The sequence below is a fragment of the Macrobrachium nipponense genome, chromosome 3, assembly GCF_015104395.2.
Source record: "Macrobrachium nipponense isolate FS-2020 chromosome 3, ASM1510439v2, whole genome shotgun sequence".
Classification (NCBI taxonomy): Eukaryota; Metazoa; Arthropoda; class Malacostraca; order Decapoda; family Palaemonidae; genus Macrobrachium; species Macrobrachium nipponense.
The window spans coordinates 86,477,233-86,497,232 of NC_087202.1; positions in this window are offsets into that span (position 1 = coordinate 86,477,233).

Genomic DNA, 20,000 nt, shown 5'->3' on the forward strand with positions numbered 1-20,000 from the left:
GTTTAAAAAAAGCAGGGCACTGGAATACACCAGATAGACTTTAGTGAAGACTACTCACCATTTCAGGCCCTGCGATGCATAGGTTTTCTTAAATATCTTTTTAAATATCAACTGTATCTTCCTGAAAATTTGGCACAACATGTTTTACACCTTCCGCTAATATATGGCAATATAATTAAGTACCCTGAATTAATAATTAAGGCACTTGACTTAGAAAATTTTAAATTTCCTCAGTATTAGTTGTAAATATACGAACACCTGTCGCTGGCTTAGCCAAAGAGTTAGGAAAGAAGCCCCGCCCCTCTTCTCTTTCTTACTCTGTCTGACACTAATGAATGAAATAGTGTACCATATGTTTTTTTTAGGTTGTAAAATGTACACGAACATACATTTATTACTGATTACTTTTCATAAAGCCATTTGTATGTTTTTATTTATCATGTACGTTTCTTATCTATTTGCATGAGAATGGTGTGGTATTGGCAACTTTAGATTATTATTGGAGATATAAATATGGAAGGAAAAAAAACAGATCATAGTTTATTCAAAAGCAAGATCACTATATACATTATTTTATTATATATATCCAATAAAGTATGTACAATATATACAGAAATTTTACAGATTCTGAAGTAAATTTTTGCAGTAACCATGAAAACAGCATAGACATGCAAAATAAAAAAACTGGTGGATAAATATAACAAAACTTATTAATCACAGGACTATATATACACACGTATAAGGAAATTTCAGCTCACTCCCCATCACTGTCTAAAAACAGATCGTCCTCGTCATCACTGGCAACGTTGACAACGATTGGATCTATGCAATTCCGGACGTTGTCAGTAAGCCATTATTCGTTCTCGAAAGCTTGACTTCGTTGGACAGCTCCTTCCCACACCTGTTTAGTGACAACAAGCCTTGCTTCCTCCAATCTGGCCTTTAGGTCTGCCCTTGTGAAATGCCGTAACGATGAACGTACATATAACTTCATATGCGCCCATACCTGCTCGATGGCATTGAGTAGGATGGGCGGGTGGAAGCCGGACGACAATATAAACACAACTGAACAGCTTGTAACTACTGCCCCTCTAATTTTCAGCAGGTATATTTTCCAGTATATGTATACTCTAAATAAACTATGAGGTCATAATAATCTCCCAAAATAATGAAATACAAATAAACTTTATTGCATAAACTAATTTGGATGCATAAAACAATAATCCATAAAGTAATTTAAAAATGTAAAACACTATACGTCATAATCGTAGTACGGTACACTTTCATTCATATTTTGTTAACAGGGAGAGAAATAAGTGGGCGGGCCGTCTTTCCTGACGATGTCCTAAAGTCTGAGCCAAATGCAAAGAAAATTGGAAATGTTCAAGAGTAAAGTGCCATTATTAATAATTTTAGATACATAGTTATATTGCCATACATTAGCGGAAGGTCTAAAACATGTTGGGCCAAAATTTCAAGAGGATACAGTTGATATTTAAAAAGATATTTAAGAAAACCTATGCACCGCAGGCCTTGAAATGGTCAGTAGACGAAGCAAATCAAACAATGGGCAGGGTAAGTAAAATTCAAAGGTTAGATAGGTTGTAGCTTCGTACAAAATTAAGATCACACATATAGCTAACACGATCTGTGATGATTGCTAACCATGAATCATGGTAAAACAATGGACCTATAACCAAATGATCTTGTAGATTTCAGAAAAAAGGAAAACCTACTTCAATGAGAACCATACGGGTCCGATGGCAGGATAGAATGAGAAATACTGATATGAAACTATAAGAAGGATTAAAAATATATCATACAAAAGTAAAAACGATGAGAGAAATCTTGAATATATTTTGCTCATTTTCTGAAAATAATTCTTCACGTTTAACTGAACCTGTACGACAGCATCAGTCAAATATTTCTGCGACTTCTGCAAAATACATTTTAACGCTTTCACATCAAATAGACGGAGTAAACTGCTTTGGGTTTTGTATAAACGTTGTGAATAGATTTCTTTATTTTTTTTCTCAAAGGGTTTTTCCTTTCAGTTTGGTTTAAATGTTCTGTTCTGAAACAAAGTAAAGATTTTTTGGGTTATGTGAAACGAAAATTTGTTTTTACAAAGAGGAGATTCGTTCAGACATTTAGCCGAATATTTCGCCTTAAGTTTTGGTGAATAATATGTTTTTTTTATATATTCGTTTATCTTGCCTTTCCTACGTAATTTTTTCTTTTTATCACACACACATAAATAAGCGTATATATATATATATATATATATATATATTATATATAATATATATATATATATTACGTATATATATATATATATATATATATATATATATATATATATATATATATATATATATATATACGATATATATATACATATGTATATATATATATATATATATATATATATATATACATATATATAATATATATATATATATATATATATATATATATATATATATATTATATATATATATAAGAGAGAGAGAGCGGAAAAATAACAGTGAAATGTCGTCAACGTAGTTTTTGAGCAAAGTAATATACTGATCAATGAAATTCTCTTTTGAAATACATTAAAAGGCAGAGCTCCATTCAAGAAATTGGAAATTCAACTCCTAGTATTTTCCAGTAGTATTTTCCGCGTCACTTTTTTTCAGATCGAGTGAAATGGTGAAACCTTTCATTACGAGTAAGAGTAATATGACTTCAATCTTCAGAGAGAGAGAGAGAGAGAGAGAGAGAGAGAGACATAAATTGAAGGTGATTGACATATCATATTTCTTTCTACACGAGATTACTGACGTTGTGTCACTACTAATGTTATTAAATAGACTTGATCAACTAAAGAAAATATAATCACAACGGAAACACACAACCAAGGAAAAGAAAGCGAAAAAGTAATCAATAAGATATATAAGAAAAAGGTCCACTTTTAAGATTTATTGAGAACTAAAATATTCGTAAGCTAAATTACACTGAGAGTTTCCTGTCAGTAAATTTCTCTCTCTCTCTCTGAACTGCTCGAGATGACGTAATTCTAACAGCAATAAGGGGTTTGGACGTTCCCTGCATTAGGTACGTTGAATATTTCGTCTCTTCATTTTCTTTCTCTTGAAACAAACGTAAAATGTAGAACACCAAGATTATCTTGTATATTTTGCTATCATGTTTCCTCCTCTCACACTGCGATAATCTTCATGTCTGATCACTCATCATAAATGCCTTAGTACTTTGTTATCTATTATACCTATTTATTTCAACTTCGATTTCTTATTCTTATAACTGTTCAATCACGCGATCTATGAACAATTTGCCTTATTTCTATTAAGCCTGTTAGCAGCATTATTTCTATTAAGCCTGTTAGTAGCATTATATTACACATCTATTGATTTCATTAGTTCAGTTTAAAATATTTGTTTAGCCCTCTTTTATTTTTTATATATTGAAGCTCTTTTTAAGAATTTTAGAATCCCGTTGAAAAGCATCTATGCGTAAATACATTTTTTTGAGATTCATTAGACCACTCGGAAGTGCTATCAAAAGTAGCAGTATTTCAAACCTTTCAAAGAGAGGCTATTTATGAATATTTATGTCGAAAGGCCATGTCTCTACTAACGCTCTAAAGCTCTGTTACTATGGGATGTTAGCTTTTTTCCAAACACGAAATTTTTTTTTTTTTCTTGCATTTTGAGAGAAAAGGGTATTTTTTTCCTTACTGGTATTTAATTGTTTATATTTCATATTCAATACTTATTTTCCATGACGGTATTTTCTACCATTCAAGAGTTTGTAACTATGTATGTTTGTATGTAAATTACAGTTACAGTAAACTATCCGAGACAGACAGACAAGACAGACAGCCACAAAAAGAGAAACAGACATACAGACAGACAAACAGACTGACTGTCAGTGAGAGACAGACCGACTGACAAACAGACCGACTGTGAGAGAGAGAGAGAGAGAGAGAGGAGAGAGAGAGAGAGAGAAATAGACGGACAGAGATCTTCATGGAAAACACTCGAGGGAAAAAAAAAATTCCAGACAAACTCCATAATTCTGAATATCAGAGATGTGAAAGCATAAATAGATTGAAAAGGTAAAATGCCAGACCAACTCATAAACAAACAGAAAAGAAGACATCACGAGGGAAGATAATAAAACTGACTTATCACGGGAACTACATTCCTCTCATTTATTCCTCGAATGTTAATATGTAATTTATAGGGAATTTTCCAACTTTCGTTAATTAGAAAGGGAGAGACAGAGTGAAAAAAGGGATATTGTAAAGATATTACAAAAAACGACAGAGCGAAATGACAAAAGACAATGGTAGTACGTATTATCCCAGTTTAAAAATCACCTAATCGCACGATATTTATTGCATTGCTTTCTAGGGCACACATACTGAAATGACGTCATTAATAACGTTAATGGGTGTATTCATTTATGGAATCCGATTATTATTATAGATGAACTCAGATAACAGAAGAACATTGGGGTTAAATTACAAAGATCAGGATGATATAAATAAGCGCAGGTTTCTTCAGTAATTAAGTAAAGGAGTAATGAAAAGATGATTGATTAACATGCTGTGAATGACCAACTGTTCGTTAAAAGTTTGGAAGCATATTATCATTAAATGATGCGCTCATTTATTCTACACGAGTTAATGAACAAAGTAACAGCCTTGTTAAAAGTTCGGTTTGCAGTTACAATTTAGGACTAAAATTAAATGTCATATTTCATTACATTTCTTTTGATATTTCAACTTACTGACATAAAGTCGAGAGCGAACTTAACTCGAGTATGTATGATGTATGTATGTATGTATGTACGTATATATATACATATACATACACACACACACACACACATATATATATATATATATACATATATATGTCATATCACATTATCGAGATTCATATACATACATCGAGCAACAAATGTCCTTTAATATCAAATTCGCTCTACCTCGGAATTAACATATTTTCATATATGTTAACCGAAGGGGCATTTATTCAGTTGATAAGAAATTTGTTGGCTCACGGGCGCGAACCATCGAACAAACAAATTCTGGAGGGCACAGTAAAGCCTTAGACCACACAGCCACCGCAAGAGGATATAAGTTTATGCCTCCTCCCAACTACAAATCCTTGTCGCCCTCAGGTATTCGTTGTTTTGGAGTCGGCATCAACCCACCTCGAACTCGGTAACGTTGTAGTGCTTTTGTCCGCACGTAGCCATTATATGAGTCATATCACATCAAATTCATATATGAAAATATATTAATTCCGAGGTAGAGCGAATTAGATTTTGCAATTTGATGTATGATGTATGTATGTGTGTGTGTATGTATGTATGTATATATGTATGTATGTATGTATTGTATATATATATATATATATATATACTATACATATATATATACATATATATATATATATATACTATATATACTATAAAGGCCTAGGGTTTTTTATTAATAATATATTGTCCATGTGTTCTCTGTGACCTATGGAATGTGAAGAACAGAGTAGAGGCGACGACCCTAGAAAGCTGATGAATGAGTTTCTATGGGTGGCGTGAGATAAAACTGCTTAGTTAGACAAGTCAATGTACTGAGTTCATGAACTCTTCTCAAAGTGCCTTTGTGAAACTGGTTGCGGCCAGTAAGTGTGAGGCATTAACGAACTGTGTGTTCGTAAGTGCGTGTGCGCCTCTTTCTGTTAAAAGTGTATCATACACAAGTATATGGGGGGATTTTGATAGAGGCGTCTTCGAGAGAAAGGCAAGATGCCATGGTGCTCGCCGGGAGTTTTTTATTGAGTGTGCGAAATAGTCCAGTTGCTTGGACGGTTCTGGCAATGGAGGGACAGGGAGTTCCCGATGGATGTAGACTTTTTGGTGACTGCATACAGTCAGACATTTTACTGTTGGGGTTTTAATAGAATTGATTCATTTTTTATTCATTGTTAATAAATGTTTATTTTGATGATGCGACTCTCTCATTTTCATTACCTGTTAGAATGGAGAGAAAGAGGTGGAGAGAGAGAGAGGTGTCGGTGCTAGAGAGAGAGAGAGAGAGAGAGAGAGAGAGGGGCTGTGTGTATTGGTTTGCCTGACGTTCGAGCTACACGCTTACCAAATAAATAATGGGAAATATCCCGTTACATATATATATATATATATATATATATATATATATATATATATATATATATATATTATATATATATATATATATATATATATATATATATATATATATTATATATATATATAGTATATATATATATTGTAAGGTTTATACAGCGGAAGTTTTGTTAGGACAATTGTTCCGTTGTTGTTGCCTCCTTATCTTTAATTTAATTTTTTTTTTTTTGTATTTTACGTCTGTCAGGAGATTTTGACAGCATTAATTAGTAGGAGTCCATCTTTGCATTCAGTAGAAAGGTAGCCAGGAATACTCACCAGCCAGCTGCAGAGTGCAGGCCAGCATGGAGTCAAGAAGCAGTTATCGTCCTTCAGCAGCAGAGCCTCAGGTATGCCTACCCGAGGGCCAGATGGAGTAGGACTTCATCATATACTTGTACCATGGCCTCGTCCTCAAGAGCACGACAAAAATTTTGTGTGAATGTCGTTTGGAGTACGACTTCATCATCCACAGTGACCTCGTCGGCTACAATACGAAAAAGATTTAGTGTGTGAATATCGTTTGGAGTATATACGGCTTCATCACCCACTGTGACCTCCCGTATGGAGCGTGATTTTGCTTACGGTCTGACCTGTTTCGGTTGTTCGCTTCATATGAGTGTTCAGGTTTGGGTATGACGGACTTGCTGATGTTGGAGGCCCACCTCTTAAAAATAACCTTATGGTGGTTGTTTTACGGGAAGTCATTCATTTTCGAATTTAATGATGTTATTTGTCGTACTGATCAATTTAGTATTTTTTGTAGATACTTTATTACTGTGAATTTACTGATAACTGAATTTTGTTGATGCTTCATTATCATGATTTTCACTGACAAGATATTTGTTGTCCCGACCAGTTTATTCTTGCTGAGGCTTTATTAATGTGAACTTTCTGACTAAATTCATTTAAAGTAATTTTTGAAGGTATGAGGTGCTACTTTATGTATATATTGACTGTTGAAGTAAAAGTTAAAGTAATTTTTAAAGGGTAAGTATTTTGGATTTTTGCATTGTCTATTATGTTCATTAAAACCCTTATGCTAGTCTGGTAATGTTTGTTGATTTAGATCAATCATTGATCTTCTGAATGAGGATTATGAAGTAGAGTTTGTGCTCACACCAGTCTCAATTCGTTTCGAGTCACGACCGTAATGTTGTGTTTTACATGTTTTTGATAATTGATGTTTATCTTTAATGTTCGCGTGTTTTTGATGTTCACATGTGGAGTAATGTAATGCTTTTGACGTTCACATGCTTTTGATGTTCACATGTTTTTGACGTTAGTTTTGGAAATGATTCTGTCATGTATTAAGTGTTTTTGAAGGTGTAATATTTATTACTTGGACTAATTTCAGTAATGAATATCTTCTTACTGACATCATTTCGGATTTGATTTTTTAGTTTTTGTTGATTCATTGTTAAGTATTCAATTCTGTTGCCGATGTATTTTTTAATACGTATTTGTGGTGTTTAATAAGTTTTTAATTTGAATGAGTATTCGGTGTTAGCCAATTTTGCTGCCACCTCATTTGCGTAAATACTGATGAGCCCGACTTATTTGTACATAATGTATAAGTGTTTTTATATGTAAATAAATTCTACTTAAGGTAACTTTTTGTGTTTTATTGAGCTCCTTCCTCCTTTGACTCCATTCTTGCCAGTCTATCCAGTCCCGATACTGTTTTATATTAAGAACCTGAATGAACCAAGAGGGGTTCATAACAAATAATTATATATATATATATATATATATATATATATTATATATATATATATAGATATATATACATGCAATATATAAACTGAGTAAATGAAAATATGGAATGAGAAGTCGAAAGGCCTCGTAGCGGTACTCCGTTGTTACACTTTAGTGGATTTTGTCTATGTGTGTGCACACTCGTTTGTTTATATATAAGGTTATATGTGTAAGGTTATGAAGGTCATGTTCGATACAAAATCGCAGCATAGCGAATGCAGTCAAAATAACATCGAAAAAAAAACTGATATGAGAAAAGCTAAAGTTACTGTGTGTAGAATATTGAAATCAACCTTAACTTTCCCAGAATGAATCACAAGAATGATCAAAAGTAGCGAAAAGAATCCTATTTACTATTGATCGGAAAATAAGTCTTCCTCAAGTATGACACATGAAACCTGAAACAAAGTATCTAAACCAAACAAGATTTGGAAGAACTGTTGTCGAGAACGAGGCCGCGAAGCAATCTGAAGTAATCCGACTTAACCATCGAGTAAAGGGGATATTGCTCAAAACTGTTCTGCGACAACTTTCAACATTTGCCTACAAAGAATATTAAATTGCTACTTATTCGTAGTTGCGCTTGCGTGATATCAAGTGAATGGGCATGTACCATATAAATTTTACCTTTGACATATGAAAATTATCAGATATATAAGCCAATCATTGATAATAATTCGGGCAACAGAACGCTAAAAGGCATCTGATAGTATATGCGAATGTCGCATTATTAAAAGGCATACAAAATATACCAAAATGTAATTAAATATATCTAAAAACCATAGTAACTACTTTCACAAACAAGTCGGCAAGACGTATATTTAAGTAAAACTCAAAAGTTGCACATCAGCAGAATCTTTTATTTCTCCATCTCAAAAACTTCAAAGTTCGCATCGATAGGTCTTATGTTTATTATATTTCTGCCTCCTCCTCCTCCGCTGTAAGCAGTACTGTAGATATAGGCCCCTAACATATTTGGTGAAAGGCTCAAGGCATGTCTTACTCAGCCTACGAATGGCAAATTTGCATAAGATTCCACATCTGTTTGGACGAATGTATCTCTACCATCGCATTATGCTCTAAGCCCTTTTGGTAACTGTTACTTTCTCTCTCTGAAAACGGAGAGACCATCCTGGTCCGCTGGTATAGTGGTTGGTGTCGTGGCATTCAGCTTAAACGTCGCGAGTTCGCGTCTTCCCCAGGGCAATGAAAGATCACCGAGACTATTATGCAGGATCAGTTACTGCCGCAGTGTGGGGTCTCCGGTGGGGAGTTGAAACTAACATTCTTTAGAAGCTTGGATATCAAGTCAAAGACCCCTGTGTGCTTGTTCCATGAGAATAGGTTTCATCTACTGAGATAATAGAAATAATAATAATAATAATAATAATAATAATAATAATAATAATAATAATAATAATAATAATAATAATACAGATTTTTATTGAAAATAATGGGTATTTCAGCCGTGCTTTTTTTTGTATAAAATATTTTTTCTTCTTATTACTGACTTTTCTTTTTTACTCTAATTGCCTATTAGAGCTCCAAATTGGGGGGTCATGTCAACGAGGTAGTGTTTGGCAAATTGAATGCATTATACAAAATGCAGTACAAATGGATCTTAAACCTAAGCTACAAAAGATACAGAATGACTCATTCTGAATTCCTCTTGCTCAGGGGCGTCTGCTCTTCTCTCTCTCTCTCTCTCTCTCTCTCTCTCTCTCTCTCTCTCTCTCTCTCTCTCCTTGCAACATATCGTCCCTAAACCCAGAAGGACATCGTCGGGTAGGTGTTGTGAGACTGAAATCCTTGCGGGAGTCCTACAAGATCTACCCGACGATGGACTTCTGGGTTTAAGGACGAAACGTTACAAGAAGAAGAAGAAGAAGAAGAAGAAGACTCACCTCTGATCTTGGGGCATCCGCCAACAGAGGATCAGCAGCTGTGTTAGTTAGCCAATCAGAATTCGCCGATAAGGACCCCATGCTGTGCAACAGACTATATGTACTCCCGTAAGAACTTCAATTCCCACAACACCTGCCCGACGATGTCCTTCTGGGTTTAAGGAAGAAACGTTCCAAGAAGGAGAGAGAGAGAGAGAGAGAGAGAGAGAGAGAGAGAGAGAGAGAAGCCCCTGAGCAAGAGGAATCCAAAATGAGTCATCCAGTATCTTTTGTGGATTAGGCTTAATATCCAATTTGGATTGAATTTTGTATAATACATTCAATTTGACAAATACCACGTCTTTACATGAATCCCCCATTTGGCGTTTTAATAACCAAGTTGAGTACAGAAGAAAAGTCAGTAATAAGATTAATAGAGAAACTTCTATACAAAATAAACGCGGCTGAAATATCCATTATTTTCAATAAAACCTGTATTAATGAAGGTCTTCTTCCAGCAAATAATAATAATAATAATAATAATAATAATAATAATAATATAATAATAATAATAATAATAATAATAATAATTGTATCATCAGTGAAAGGCTATACAACTACCTAGAGGAGACAAACACCATCCCTCACCAACAGAAAGGCTGCAGAAGGAAGTGTGGGGGCACAAAAGACCAGCTCCTGATAGACAAAATGGTAATGAAGAACAGTAGAAGAAGGAAAACCAACCTAAGCATGGCATGGATAGACTATAAGAAAGCCTTCGACATGATACCACACACATGGCTAATAGAATGCCTGAAAATATATGGGGCAGAGGAAAACACCATCAGCTTCTTTAAAAATACAATGCGCAACTGAAATACAATACTTACAAGCTCTGGAATAAGACTAGCAGAGATTATTATCAGGAGAGGGATCTTCCAGGGAGACTCGCTGTCCCCACTACTCTTCGTAGTAGCCATGATTCCCATGACAAAAGTACTACAGAAGATGGATGCCGGGTACCAACTCAAGAAAAGAGACAACAGAATTAACCATCTGATGTTCATGGACGACATCAAACTGTATGGTAAGAGCATCAAGGAAATAGATACCCTAATCCAGTCTGTAAGGATTGTATCTGGGGACATCAGGATGGAGTTTGGAATAGAAAAATGCGCCTTAGTCAACATACAAAAGGGCAAAGTAACAAGAACTGAAGGGATAATGCTACCAGATGGGAACAACATCAAACAAATAGATAAGACTGGATACAAATACCTGGGAATAATGGAAGGAGGGGATATAAAACACCAAGAGATGAAGGACACGATCAGGAAAGAATATATGCAGAGACTCAAGGCGATACTCAAGTCAAAACTCAACGCCGGAAATATGATAAAAGCCATAAACACATGGGCAGTGCCAGTAATCAGAAACAGCGCAGGAATATTGGAATGGACGAAGGCAGAACTCTGCAGCATAGATCAGAAAACCAGGAAACATATGACAATACACAAAGTACTACACCCAAGAGCAAATACGGACAGACTATACATAACACGAAAGGAAGGAGGGAGAGGATTACTAAGTATAGAGGACTGCGTCAACATCGATAACAGAGCACTGGGGCAATATCTGAAAACCAGTGAAGACGAGTGGCTAAAGAGTGCATGGGAAGAAGGACTAATAAAAGTAGACGAAGACCCACAAATATACAGAGACAGGAGGATGACAAACAGAACAGAGGAATGGCACAACAAACCAATGCATGGACAATACATGAGACAGACTAAAGAACTAGCCAGCGATGACACGTGGCAATGGCTACAGAGGGGAGAGCTAAAGAAGGAAACTGAAGGAATGATAACAGCGGCACAAGATCAGGCCCTAAGAACCAGATATGTTCACAAAAAACGATAGACGGAAATAACATCTCTCCCATATGTAGGAAGTACAATACGAAAAATGAAACCATAAACCACATAGCAAGCGAATGTCCGGCACTTGCACAGAACCAGTACAAAAAGAGGCATGATTCAGTGGCAAAAGCCCTCCACTGGAGCCTGCGCAAGAAACATCAGCTACCTTGCAGTAATAAGTGGTACGAGCACCAACCTGAAGGAGGCGTGATAGAAAACGATCAGGCAAAGATCCTCTGGGACTATGGTATCAGAACAGATAGGGTGATACGTGCAAATAGACCAGACGTGACGTTGATTGACAAAGTCAAGAAGAAAGTATCACTCATTGATGTCGCAATACCATGGGACACCAGAGTTGAAGTAAAAGAGAGGGAAAAAATGGATAATTGATGTCGCAATTACTTATGGGAGCACCAAGAAGTTGAAGGAGAAAGAGAGGGAAAAAATGGATAAGTATCAAGATCTGAAAATAGAAGTAAGAAGGATATGGGATATGCCAGTGGAAATTGTACCCATAATCATAGGAACACTAGGCACGATCCCAAGATCCCTGAAAAGGAATCTATAAAAACTAGAGGCTGAAGTAGCTCCAGGACTCATGGAGAAGAGTGTGATCCTAGAAACGGCGCACATAGTAAGAAAAGTGATGGACTCCTAAGGAGGCAGGATGGAATCCGGACCCCCACACTATAAATAACACCCAGTCGAATTGGAGGACTGTGATAGAGCAAAAAAAAAAATAATAATAATAATCATAATAAGTAATAATAATAATAATAATAATAATAATAATAATAATAATAATCCAATAAAAAAAAAAAAAAAAAATAAAAAATCTTCCCCCCCCCTTTTAAAAGTGCGTCTAAAGTATTTCAGTTTTGCCAACCTCATCCATTGTTGCAAAAAACAAAATCTATGTGAGATTTTATTTCTCACGTTCACTGGGTTATAATGTGTTTTTATAAATAAGTGTAGTTATTTCACATTATTTATGTAATATTGTAAAGGTGAGTAATTACTTATTCCTTTTAATAAATCCTTTAAACTGTCTAAATAGCCATTTAAATACCTGTGTCCTAAAAGAAGCCACTCATCTCATATTAACGAAATATGGGTTTATTTTCGTCTGTACCAGAAAATTTGCAATGAATTGCCTACATCATTGTACTTGTGAGTTTTTGTTCAAGTTCCTTGAAATGTGTAACATATTAAAAAATCATATATATATATATATATATATATATATATATATATATATATATATATATATATATATAATATATATATATATATATATGTATATATATGTATAATATATATATATATATATATATATATATATAATGACTGTCACGTTATGTCTGTCTTGGTTTTGTTTTATATTAAGTGTACTTAATATGGAGGTGAACTTCCATAGCGACGTCCTCGCTCAGTGTTTACGGGAAAAGCGAGGCCACACTCCATTTTACGTGAACAATAACTCATGATTTGTGTCGAGGAAGTAAGCAATGATTCATAATTATTCCGGATCCCTCGTCCTGTTTACTCACTCGATTCTCCCGCTCGCTGCTAACGAGTTTCCCTCCTCGCCACCATCCACACATTCTGCGCCAGGACTTACAATGGCCAATTTAAATCTGCAATGTTTGGAAAGGCTTGTAGACTCCAAGGAACCTTTGGGGGTGGCCTATCAAACTACGCTCTCTCTATCTCTCTCTCTCTCTCTCTCTCTCTCTCTGTGATCTTCTTCCCCACTATGGTAAATAAGGCTACGTTTACTCTTATCTCGGTTGCCCATCACTCCTGTATGCGAACGTTTTGTTCAGACGCTTGTGTTCAGGCAGAAATGATAAAACTGGAAATACAAGCGAGACGAATAAAAAGAAAAAAAAATATACGTAAATGATGAATGTTGATCCTTTCGTATTTCCCCCTCCTTTGCTTAATCTTGCAAATAATCTAATATTTGACTTTCTTTTTTATCGTTAGAATTATTGGGCTTTACTTCGTCGGTTTGGTGGATTTTCCGACACGTTTAGTTACCGGAACATTCTATATATGTATATATATGTATTATATATATATATATATATATATATATATATATATATATATATATATATATATATATATATATATATATATATATATACAAATATATATATATATATATATATATATATATATATATATATATATATATTACAGAGAGAGAGAGAGAGAGAGAGAGAGAGAGAGAGAGAGAGAGAGAGAGAGAGAGGATATAGCATCTTCGCTGATTTTTGAAAGACTGAAAACCCAGGAAAGTTCTTATATCCTTGTCTGATATCTGAATATCTCCGACTTGGAGTTTGACTTCCTTAGTAGGGATATACTTACAATGTGTGTGTGTCAGTATATCACTACCAAGGAAGTTTGAGGTACTTTAATTTCAGACAAGGATATAAGGACTTCTGGGTTTTCCCTCTTTTAAAAATCAGCGAAGATGCTGTCAAAATGAAACAGAATAAGGGCTGAAAATTTTCTAAGGAAAGAGCAAGCGTGAAATAGTTATTCACACTCTTGCCTGAACTTCTTGCATATTATTCAAAAGCTGTTGCAAATGTTTTGACAATCTTTAAAGCATATGTAATTATGAACTTTCTAGAGATTTGTCTTTGACGAGACAATACGTAAAAATTTGATGTATCCATCAACTAGACATAAAGTATTTACTACAGTTTCAAACAAACGTTCGAACGAAACGTATCATTTTACGATATTACGTATATTTTTTTTTACATCCATAAGAAATTTATCCGTGGTTAAAAGTACAACAATTGCTGGTGCCTTTAAAGTGTTCTGTTTTGATGATATTGCAGTTCTGCAATGAGCCGGAAGTAATTCTATGGCACCATCGAGAAACTCGGTGGTAGGCCTAGGAGTGGCAGCTTAATTGAACAAAATCGAATTCCCCAACTGTTATGCCAAATGAAAGTTTTATAGTTCCCTAAAATGCATTGTTCCTTAAATGAAAGTGCTTCTCAATCACTGCTGAACACGAGGGTAGTGATGGCCTCCCCTGAAATGTTAATGATAGGCTTAGAAAAGTTACTAACCCCACACGTGCCAGGTTTATCCAGAAAATGTGTGGCCCTATCTTATTTTCCACTTATGTAAAAGGGCTACGGGATTATAGGTGAATATTTTTATATAAAAAAATATGATTTGGTAACTATACGGAAGTGCTCCTGAAAACGCATTTCTTTCTCTTAAGAGTACTTGTAAGAAATAAAGGCAAATATATAGGCGCTAAAAAGAAATGCCCATGAAAGTAAGCGTAATATTAATAAAAAAAAATAGATATGAATATGTGGAACAAACCATAACTAGAACATTGGAGCAAGCAATTGGTATTTTGTGTATTAACTTACACGCTTTCACACACACATACAACAAAAATATACTTATGTTTATATAAATATATTAAAGGACGAAAGCGCTCGGCTACGAATTTGTCAATTATTTTTCCTGTGGCATTCGCTTTTGTGTGTGTATATATATATATATATATATATATATATATATATATATATATATATATATATATATATGTAAATATGTATATATGTAGGATATATATATATATATATATATATATATATATATATATATATATATTATATATATATATATATATATATATATATATATATATATATATATATATATATTTATACATATGTATATATATACCGGGTGTTTCAAAATTAGAGTCCCCCCTCCACAGAACAAATGGAAAGTTATAAAGTTTTCTGCTTTAGCCTTTCTCTAAGCACATTATCTTAAGTTTCTATTCAGCTATTTTTCATTTTACATTTCTTGTATTTTCAGACTGAATGACAGAATTAGATACAGCCATGGCTAAGACTCGGAGGAAACCAGATGGATCAACTGAATCCAGGCTATAACCTTCAGAGAGGCCAGGGACGCTGGCGCATCCTTCATTTCACATTCCTGGATAACTAAATACATTAAAAGAGATGAATCCTTTGTTAAAAGAAACTGGAACAAAAACCCATATGACTGTCATCGCAAAATGAGTGAGAATCTCGGAAGGCCTGAAGTCCTTTCTCAGGAGTCAAAAGACATCATAGCTGAGGCAGTGGGTAGACCAAGAAAGTCTTTACATAAATTGGCGGTTGAACAAGAAACAAAAATGGGAAAAAAGAGAAGTTATAGTGCTGTATATCGTGAGTTGAAAAAATCTGGTCTCAAGCCATTTCATGTTATCAGCAAGCCCAACATCACTCAGCAACAGAGAGAAAAACATGCATGGTTATGTGGTTCATTTCTTAAAGATTGGAATGAAGCTGATTTTCTCAATGATGCCTCATCAGTTCAATTCTTCATCTACACAGTCAGGAAGCCAATCATACAAATGACATCATCTGGGCTGCAAAGTTGGATGATATAAGTGATCACGTGCACTATTGCTAAGTTGTGAAATTTCCTGAATGTTTGGGAATTTATCTCTGTTTCACAGCCATGGAATGGTGAATACTTCAGAGAAACTGTGCTTATTTGGTGGAGTATTTCCTTTCCTCAAAGATCCTGAAAATGTGTTATCTGTTGAAGAAGTCACATTTTTGCATGATAAGGCACCATGTTTCAAGGCTCTTCAGACACAGGAGCTGCTAAGAAACAGTGGTATCTATTTCTTCTCGTCAAGTGAATTCCCATTGGTAGTATCTTAGAGGATTGTGTTGAAGCACGCACAGTGAACTATGATGGCATACCAAGCTATGATGACCTGCGAAGATAGGTGACCGAAGTGCTCAAGGAATTGGATTTTAAGTCTCAGCTACTTCACGATTTGCTGAAATCATACCCCTCAGGAATGCAGACTGTGGTACAGGCAGATGGAGGCCACACAAAATATTAAATACTCAGAGAGAAACTTTAATAAATACCTGTTCTGAATTACTTTTGTTTTTGTCCATATCAATTTTAGTTTATGCTGTAGAGGGGGTTCTAATTCGAAACACCCTGTATATATATATATATATATATATATATATATATATATATATTATATATATATATGCTTATATGTCACTAAATGGCGCGTGACATATTTAGCCAAGGCCGCAGGAAAAATAAAAGGAGTACCGAGCGTTTTCGTGTTATTTCATTGTACCTCGAAAATGTTTTGAAATAACACGAAAGCGCTCAGTATCTCTTTTTATCTTTTCCTGTGGCCTTGGCTATATATATATATACTATATTTATATATATATATATATATATATGTATATACGCATATGTATATATATATATATATATATATATATATATATATATTTACTGATAAAAACTGCTGAACAATAAGCACCACTATGTAAATACATACAGACATACATGTATGTACATATATATCAAATTTCCGTAAGATGTTTTTTAACTATTCAGTTTCAGTACAAGTTTTCTGAAAAACCAAGTACTGTAGTTACCATAAGGCCTGATAATCTTGAGTCATGAGAGAGATCTTCGTAGAGTCTTGTGTTACTCCATTACTTCCTGATTTTTAATGCATCTTGCATTGCAAAAGGGATCGCTCAATTTTCGTAAGATTTGCGTATATTAGTGAACGTTTCTTTATATAATGTTTAAAAACGATCATTTATAGATCGTGCCATCTAATATCACCTAGATAATTTTGATAAATTATAAATTAAACAAATCACTGACATGAAAAACCCAAGAAATTGCTGTTAACTATCATTCGAGAAATCTTGAGACAATACATTTACCGGTAATACAAAAGTTACTTTTATAATAACAAACATCAAAGTCCGTTTATTTTGAATTTCATAAAACCAGTAACTAACCACATGTATTTCTAAATGAATTTCTTAATAGAAACTATTTAAGATAATTTAAAAATACATCGTACAACAATCAATCATAATAAAAATGAAAGATTATGCGTAAGCAAAAAACGATGATAATAATAATACGATAAAGTTCTCCTACCAATGTCTTTGAGTTTCACGAGAGGGAATTACTGAACAGATGGTCTTCCAGCAACCCGTGTTCCAGCGAGCATTATTTTCCCGGCTAGTGCAGCCAGTAAGTTAAAGTTGTTTCCATCTGAGGTGTCACCTGCGTTCTGTCCTCGTTATTCGAGTTTCAGGCATTTTGAAAACGACTTTTTCTTTTTTCGAGTGAAATTTCCTTCATCTTTATCATTGTTAACATTACATCATTAATTCTAGGATTAATATTGCCCGTGTAGATTAAACACTCCATCAGTTTACATCTACTAGATACTTTCTTTAAATTCCTTTATCTCTTCCCGATATGAAGTCAAGTGCCACAGAAAAAGAACAGATTAAGAAAATAATTAAATATTTAGATGACAGCTTTTACTCTAAGGAAGACTTCTCGATTCCCCTCATTTATTTTTCTACAAAATTAGATAAAATTAGGCCAGTGAACAACCCGTCTCTCTGTGTTCTCATGAAAACCAATCTACTGAATTTTAAATTTGTGAAAAGGGAGTTCACCTTTCATTTTAGAGAGAGAGAGAGAGAGAGAGAGAGAGAGAGAGAGAGAGAGAGAGAGAGAGAGAGAGAGAGAGAGTGGGGTGGACGGGGGTAAAAGTTCAGATTAGACCATTCTCGGTTGCTTTGTGCCCAGCGCTTGAAATACAGCAAAGAACTAATTACGGTGCAGAACAAAGATGATTCGCGCAGACCAGGTAGCATCTTGTTAGCAAGCTAATTACGGCGCTCGGGTTTCTTCCAAATAATCTTTTACTCAAGGGGCCGCTCCTCATCTCAATTTATATAATAGGAAAGTGAGAGAGATAGAGCACGATGGAGAGGGAAACTGAGAGGGAGAGAGATAGAGTTAAGTGGCCGGAGATAGATATACAGCGAGAAAATTGTTAGATTCAGTTAAACTAGAATATATTCACGAATAATATTTCACGATATTTTTCCAACGAGAAAATTGTTAGATTCATTTAAACTAGAATATATTCACACATAATATTTCACGATATTTTTCCAAAAATTATTTTCTCACTCTAACAGATGAGATGAGGAGACCGCCCTAAAACTGATCTATGGTTTCTCTCTCTCTCTCTCTCTCTCTCTCTCTCTCTCTCTCTGAATACGGAATGAAGATGAAAGCTTGCCAAACAAGAACTATCATAAAGTATTTGTTTTGGTGACTCTAATAAAAATATTTGTCAAAATAAAAGGTTTCTTTATTTTCACCAGTCGATCGTGAAAAATTGCCTTACTTTATCATTAGCCCTGTTTGCTTAAGCATATAAAAAATCAAAGAACGTAAGAATATTTTTTCAAAAATTCAATATTAACATAAAATTAGTTATAGATCAAGCTCTTTATATTTTATCGTTTTGTTATATCGATACTCGAGAAGATCTCTTCTTACTTATCTGTTCTATTATGTATGTGAAAATCGTGAAGTGATGAAATTATGACGCAATAATATTATTCCATTATCTTTAGTATCATTACAGGAAATCTGTTACCAACAAAGAAAACTTTCCTTTTCTGTGTATTTCCCGTATAATAATCTGAAGCAATCATATACTAAGTCAAAGTTTTGATAGAGACCAAATTCGACTTTGGCCTTCCTTTTAAGATGCTTGAATTTGGTCCCTATTCAATCATAATTTTCTGAAATAAATATTGTACGTGTGTTTGTTCAGCAACATCGCTGCTTCACTTATAAAATTTCGCTTCACATCACCTTATACAAAACACAAACGTCATAGGGTCAAAAGTCTCTACAGGTCATTGAAAGCGATTTTTAAATATAAACTCTGGGAGAGATGGGAAGTTACTCTTGAATCCAAATCTCCAAGCCAATACTTTCATGAAAATTTTACTGTGAAGACATGATCAATTTCAGACACCAGTTCCTCATACATTTTCAATTTCTTCTTGATAAACATCAGACTTTATCAGAATACATTGCTCAGTATTTTCAGAATGTATTTTTGTCTTCCTAGGTATGAGTGGTTAGATGATTGGCTGCTTAGAAAACAATATCGTTTTTAGCTTTTATTTTTCATATATATATATATATATATATATATATATTATATATATATATATATATATATATATTGGAGTATGGAAACACGTCTGGTTTTTATCCATTTATTTAGCGCCGACGTTTCGTATCAGCCTGATATATT